Below are 6,954 nucleotides of genomic sequence, written 5' to 3'. Positions count from 1 at the left end.
GCAGAGCAGAAGTCCAGGCCCTGAGCACTGCCCCCACCCGCTGAGTCACTCCGCTGACACTGGAGCGGGAGTGAGTGTCAGACTGGGCCCAGGGTGTCTTGAGTGCTGATGAAGGAGGAGGTGAGGAGGAGGAAAACCCAGACAAAGGTTTCTGGAGGATGGAAAAGTGGACTGAGAATCCCTTAATACCCGTTGCCCCTTGGCTGGTGCTCCACGGCATCCAAGATGCATCCTGGTGAGTTCGGCCTGTTGAAACCCCCTCCCTAAGGGTTAGGGAGGCTTCTCCACCATCCCTTCATGTCATCAGAAATAGTTGCACTCTTGTGCGGTAATCACGTGTCAGCCTCTTACCTTCCTGGCCCTTCCATCTGTAGGCTCAGCACCCTCCTGTTCCCGGGCCAGGAAGGCCCAGCTCAGCTCCTCACTGCAGAAGCAGCTAGGACCCCTCCTCACCCAGCTCTCCTAGCCCCCGGCTCTTGGTTCCTTAAATTCTTTGCTCCAGCCTGGAGGCCAGATGGCCCGCCATTCAGAATTGAGCCCAGTGTGCATGACCAGGGTGGCTGGTGGAGACTGGACCAGGCCTGCTCCAGGCCAGCTTCTGCTCCCTGCGTCCTGAACTCCTGTCCTCAGCTGGAGGGGTCACTCACAAATGCCATTTGGATTGTATCCCCATAGGCCCTGCTTGAAATACTTCAGAGGGTGGCGTCAGATCCCTACTAGGGTGGTGTGAGAAAGGGAGATGTTTTACAGACATGTTTTGAATCCGCGTGGAGACCCTTCATCAACGTAGGCATCGAGCGAATTCTGGCCCAGAACCCTCCACTCCCTCCTGAGCTCGGTTTGTCAGTGTCATTATAAATGGTGCTCAGGGGCCCAGGGGAGAGGCCTGAAGTTTTCAGAGAAGCCTGATGCGGTGGTCACCGCTGGGACTCCCTTGCTTCCTACTGCAACCATCCCAGCCTCCTTGCCCTTGGGGGTGGGGAAAGGATGCTGAGGGGTTCTCTCCCCTCCGCAGAGGCCCCCCGGCAGGACTGAGCCCCAGTGGTTTGCAGAGACACCCTCTTTTGGCTTTTTCCTGGTCCCTGCTTTCCCACTCCCTTATAGGTGTTGCTGGGGTCATTTTCTGTTCTTGTTTAAGGTTATTTATTTATTTGGGGGGGGGAGGGGCAGAGAGAGAGAGAGAGAGAGAGAGAGAGAGAGAGAGAGAGAGAGGGAATCCCAAGCAGGCTCTGCACTGTCAGCGCAGAGCCCGACGTGGGGCTCAAACCCACGAACCGTGAGACCATGCGTGAGCTGAAGCCCACAGTCAGCTGCTTAACCGACTGAGCCACCCAGGTGCCCCTGCTGGGCTCATTTTCTGAATAGACTATTTGCATGTAAGTCCTTGTCTCCAAGTCAGCTGTGGAGGAACGCAGCCTAAAACACTGGGGTGAGCGATTATTGGGCCCGGCGTTCTTTCAAGGGCTTGCTCTCTACAAACCTACTTAATCCTCACCCCTGCGAAGCAGGTGCTGTTGATATTACTCCATTTCCCAGAGATAAAGAAACTGAGGCACAGAGAGGGTGGGACACTTATAAAGGTCACACAGCAAATAAGTGGTGGAGGCAGGATCCACACCAGCTGTCTGACCACAGAGCCACAACTCTTAAGAGTAAATCTCCATGGGGGGTGGGGTGCCTGGGTGGCTCAGTTGGTTAAGTGTCTGACTTCAGCTCAGGTCATGATCTTGCGGTTTGTGGGTTCAAGCCCCGAGTTAGGCTGTGTGCCGACAGCTCAGAGCCTGGAACCTGCTTCGGATGCTGTGCCTCCCTCTCTCCCTCTGCCCTTCCCCTGCTCGTGCTCTCTCTCAAAGAATGAATAAACCATTAAAAATTTTTTTTTTTAAAAAGGAGTAAATCTCCCCATTATCTGGCTAAGGAAATCGAGGCACAGGAAGGCTAAGGTGCTTGCCTGAAGTCACACAGCTACACACTGAGGTGCTAGGATTACAGTTCCAGAGCTGGGATGCTTAGCTGCCTTGCTCGCCTCTTCTTCACGCTGATCCTGGTCCGTGCACCGTGGTGCTGGGTGCCTGGTTGCCCCGCGGGCCAGTTGTGGCTCTGTGCACCGCGCGCAGCGGGCAGAGCGTGCTGTATCGGCACTATTCGCCTTACTTATGTAACCCGAGATCTGCTGACTGCAGAAAACCGTGCGCCCACGGAGATATGGATCGGGTGTTCTCCTCTGAGCCATCGGTCCCCAGCCAGCCACAGGTGCTGCAGTGAGAGGGCTCGGCCGTCTCCAGATGTCAGGGGCCCGTATCTGTACGGTCCTCTGCTCGGCATCGAGATCAGAGGTGGCCAGGGAACGGGTCCTGTGGTCACCAGCAGCACTAACCGGGCAGTCCCCAAGTGCCAGGCCTCTCCTGGGTGCTTGCTCGGTCCCGTGGGATGTCGGTGCAAGCGGGTGACTGCTAGGACCAGACGAGCACTTGCCAAATGAGGGAACAAAGGGAGAAGCTCACTGCCGCCCTGTGGGGGGTGGGCTGGGACCGGACACCTGAGTCAGGTGGGAGGTGAACGCCCCGGGTTTCCTGACAGGGAAATCCAAGGCTGGAAGGGGTTGTGATTTGGCAGAGGGTGACACTTGGGGAGAGTGACACGGAGGGAAGGACAGGACTGGAGCTTGGGGCTTCCTGATGCCACACCCACACTCTTACTGTCCCATCGCTGAGCCAGGAGTGGAGGCAGGGGGAGCTGAGGACGTGGAAGGGGTTCCTTAGTCGGGGGAGGTGGGTGGGCGGCTGGCCGTGGGACGTGGCCCACTGTGGCTGGAGTGAGGACAGGTGGCGGTGTTGTGGGGCTGGGCCGCCCTTCCACTCAGAGGTCTGTCATGCATTTGAAGGCAGCTTTCCTGTAGTTTCCCCGGGGTTGTCTTCTTCCAGGCCAAATGTCTCCCTCTCCTCCAGCTGTCCTTCTCAGACAACACAGTAAACCTCCGGGAAAGACAGCAGTGCTCTACAACCTTCCAGAATGTGGTGTCCAGTGCTCCCACAGGCCCCCGGGGTTGACTGCCCCATGGAGAGCTGAGTGCATTTGTCACCTCCCTGCTCCACGACTCCCATCAGGGTGGCCGGGTCCCCATCCTCTTCCTGATGGCCAGCCATCAACGGAGACCCTCAGTCTGGTTCCAGCTGCCGTCCCCTGGATCCTGGACGTGAGCCGTTGGCTCTCCTGGACAGGTGCGGGCTTTGTCACTTGGCCTGGCTGCATTTGGCTTTGACCTGCTGGAGATCCAGCTCTCCCCCTCCTTCAGTGTCTGCTCCCCTCCCCCTTTGCGTGTGTGAACTGCTGCTTCTAGAAACCTTGAATCAGACCCTACTGAGAACGTGCAACAGGACAAAGGTTATGGTGTCAGTTCTTATCAGGGGTGCTTATCTCATGCTTATCTCCTGTGTGTTCCCAGAAGCTTGCACTGACTCTCAGGGCCTCAGGAGGAGCGGGGCAGAGACCTCAGCAGAGGGGCTGGGGAAGAGGGTGTTGGTGGGGGTTGGGGGGAGTAGCACCTGGGACCCTTGGTGTGAGGCCTCCCAGCTGTCCCACGGGGCATTGCCGGGGGACAGAGAAGCTGACTGGATGGGGAGGGGGCCGCTCTGCAAAGTTCTTGGGTACCTTCAAAGCTTATCTCCTCATCCCCCACGGCAGCTTAGGTTCTGCTAAAACAGGAAGGGGCAGACCTACCTCCCCCCGCCCCCCCAGAAGACAAGACCTCCTCCCTGCGCCAGCCGCCACAGCGTGTCCCCCTGTCTCCAGGCAGGTCCAGGAAGGGGTGGGGGTGGGCTGGGGGAATGAACACCTGTGCCAGGTGGGAGGGAGAGTCCCCAGGGAGGGGGGCCACGGCAGCTCGTACCCCACCTTGAGCTCTCCCCGGCAAGCATTGCAAACAGCAATGTTTATCAAATGTCGGGGAGCATCGGAACCCTAGGGAGGTGTTGAAACCCAGTCTGGGCTCTGGTCCCAGAAATTGTTACTCGGTTGGTCTGGAGTAGGCCTGAGAGGCCGCGTTTCTCTAAGCTCAGTGGTGCAGGAAGAGCTTTCCTGCTTCACTTTCCCAGACGGGGTGGGGCCAGGCTCACCACCACCCTGTCATTTAGTGATCCACCAAATATTTACTGAGTGTTTGCTCTGTGGCCGGAGCTCTGCGTATAGCAGCGAGCAGGGCAGTTGTGGCCTCTCCCGGGAGGGCGCCTGCATTGTCTTGGGAGCGCAGATATTCAACCCTCGAATCTTGAAACTTTCCTCGGAGGAAGGCGGAGCGGGAATCATTTTCCCTAGTGTCCAGGTGAGGAAATAGCATCGCGGAGAGGCCACGTGACCTGCCGGCCCGCGCGCCATTGGAAGGTGGCAGAACCTGAACTCAGGACGCTAAGTCGAAATCTGGCTGCCCGGCCCTGGCCAGGAGCCATCTCTGCTCCAGAAGGTTGTGTCTAGGAGGCAGGGCTACAGGCCTTGGACACGCATCAGCGGGTGACAGCTGGGGGCTTCATCCTTGTGTGGGGATGGAGAACTTGGCGGAGAGATGTTCCCATGTCCCCACCCACTACTCTCAGTTCCGAGATCTGCCTGACTGCAGAGTTTCACAGTGAGTCACCTCCCCTCCCTTCCTCCCCGATGGCTAATTCTTCTCCTTTCATTTCCCCTAAAGTTTTATTTGTCTTTCTAGGCTCTGGCCTTTCCTTGGCGGGATATCTGCTCCAGGGAGGGATGCCTCCCCCAACCAAGATGGCAGCCCTCATCTCCATGGCAACCCCTGGACACCTGGCCTTGGTGACCAAGGAGCAAAGTATGAGGCTCCCTTCCTGAAGCACAGACCAGCGAGGTGGTCCCTGTTTGAAGATGGGGTCTGCAGGCCCCGTGGCCAGGAAATCTCAGTTCTCCCCACCTCTGCACCCTCCAGCTGTGCGCTGTGACCAGCCCCGAATCAGACTGAACTGACTCACTCAGTGTCAGATGAGTGAGATGAGGTGTCCCCCGAGCCAACGGTCTTGCTTCTTTGTTCTTCTCACGCGCCTTCCAGAACCTCAAACTCCCCAGGTGCAAGATGGAGTCGCTGCCCCTGACGCCCCCGCTGGATCCGCCAGCCTTGTTTTTCTGGATCTCCCACCCCAAGGCTTGTTCTGTGGAACAGCCGTTGTAGAAACAAACAAGTCTGTTTGTTTACAGACGTTTACAGCTTTTAAAAGCGTATTGTTTACGGTGAATTTTCAGGACATAAAGATTGTAGCAATTTACGAGAAGGTATTTTATTGCAGTGGATGGAAAATACACAAAACAAAATACACAATGTCCCTGGAAGTTTATTTTTTTTTTTTTAAACGTTTTATGTTTTTATTTGAGAGAGAGAGGAAGCATGGGTGGGGGAGGGGTAGAGAGAGAGGGAGAGAATTCCAAGCAGGCTCTGTGCCGACAGATGTAGGGCTCGACCCCACCGACTGAGACGGTGATGTGAGCCGAAATCAAGAGTTGGGTGCTTAACCGACTGAGCCACCCAGGCGCGCCTGGAAATTCAGATGACCGAGATTCTGCCAGAGTGGTTACCAAGCATGGAGGCTGTGGCAACAGCCCCCTCGGGAAGTTGCTCCCACCACCCGGGTTTTTAGAGAAGGAACTTGTCCAGGAACAGGCAGCTGGCAAAAGGCACAGAGAGGATTTGAACGCAGTGCTCCGCCCCCAAAGCATGTGCGCCTTCACCCGCACCTCCCTGCCCTTGTGTTTTAGCCATTGGACCTACATCAAGAATAAGCCCGGAGGCAGGCATTCTTGGTCATTAAGAAATTGCACACCTTGCATAGAGAGCAGGCTCTGTTACTTTCAGTTCAAAATAAAATATCACACAATGCTCAGATAGTATCACTCTCTGCCCGAGTGGTTTTAGGCCTCTACCTGCGAGATGGCTCTGGACAGATTCGGATACCCCGCTTTTTTTTTTTTTTTTCTTCCTTTTGAGATTAGAGACAGAAGGGGTGGGAGACCACATTCTCTAAAGTTGGCAGCAACGGTATCTGCCGTCCACGTCCTCTTCTTCCAGTGAGACCTCGACACCCCTTCCCTTGAGTAGCGGGGTCTTTGTCTCTCCTACATCCAAACCTAGAAGGACCTTTGCGATGGCTTTGGCCAAAAGAGTATGGTGTGTGACTTTTTTTTTTTTTTTTTTTTGAGACAGAGAGAGACAGAGCTTGAATGGGGGAGGGGCAGAGAGAGAGGGAGACACAGAATCGGAAGCAGGCTCCAGGCTCTGAGCCATCAGCACAGAGCCCGATGCGGGGCTCGAACTCACAGACTGTGAGATCATGAGCTGAGCCGAAGTCGGACGCTCAACCGACTGAGCCACCCAGGCGCCCCTGGTGTGTGACTTCTGAGGCCGGATCGTAAGAATGTCATGCACGTCTGCCTGGCTCTCGTGGCACGCTCACTCTGGGAACTCAGCTGCCATGTTGTGAGGAAGCCCCCATCGTCCTATGCACCAACCGCATGGAGAGGCCAGTGAAGGTGTTCCAGCTGACAACCGCATCGTCTGCCAGGCATGAGCCAAGATGTTTCCAGATCATCCTAGCCCCCACCTGTCAGGTGACTCCTGAGTTTGCATCTTTCCAGCAGAGGTCCCCGAAATCATGGAGCAGAGGCCACTCTCCCCGCTATGCCAGGTTCTGCACCACAGGACCTATGAGCGTAATAAAATGGATGTTTTACATCACTGGGTTTTGGGGTTGTTTGTTACGAAGCAATGGTAACTGCAACAGAAGGTATTTGCTTACAATCAGGTGTCTACCTCAAGGGGCAACGTCTTGCGCCCTCTCTTGGAGCAGATGTGATTGGCAGGGGTGGTGCCTAATCAGCCTCATGACTTTATTGGAAGCAGATTGGGTGGGCAAGCTTTCCTTGTTCTTTAGTTACAATAAATTAATATGTATTACA

At 55.7% G+C, this 6,954-nt stretch overlaps 1 long non-coding RNA gene across 1 annotated transcript; it reads left to right on the top strand.

Annotated features, from left to right (window-relative positions):
* Nucleotides 1–243: 243 nt before the first annotated feature.
* On the top strand, nucleotides 244–6,954 carry LOC131487954 (uncharacterized). Its single transcript, XR_009250030.1, has 2 exons — nucleotides 244–4,621; nucleotides 4,703–6,954. It is a non-coding gene; the product is annotated as an uncharacterized LOC131487954 (long non-coding RNA).

The sequence above is a fragment of the Neofelis nebulosa genome, chromosome 10 (genome assembly GCF_028018385.1).
Source record: "Neofelis nebulosa isolate mNeoNeb1 chromosome 10, mNeoNeb1.pri, whole genome shotgun sequence".
Classification (NCBI taxonomy): Eukaryota; Metazoa; Chordata; class Mammalia; order Carnivora; family Felidae; genus Neofelis; species Neofelis nebulosa.
Note: the sequence above shows the minus strand (reverse complement) of the source record. Positions and strands in the feature narration are given on the sequence as shown.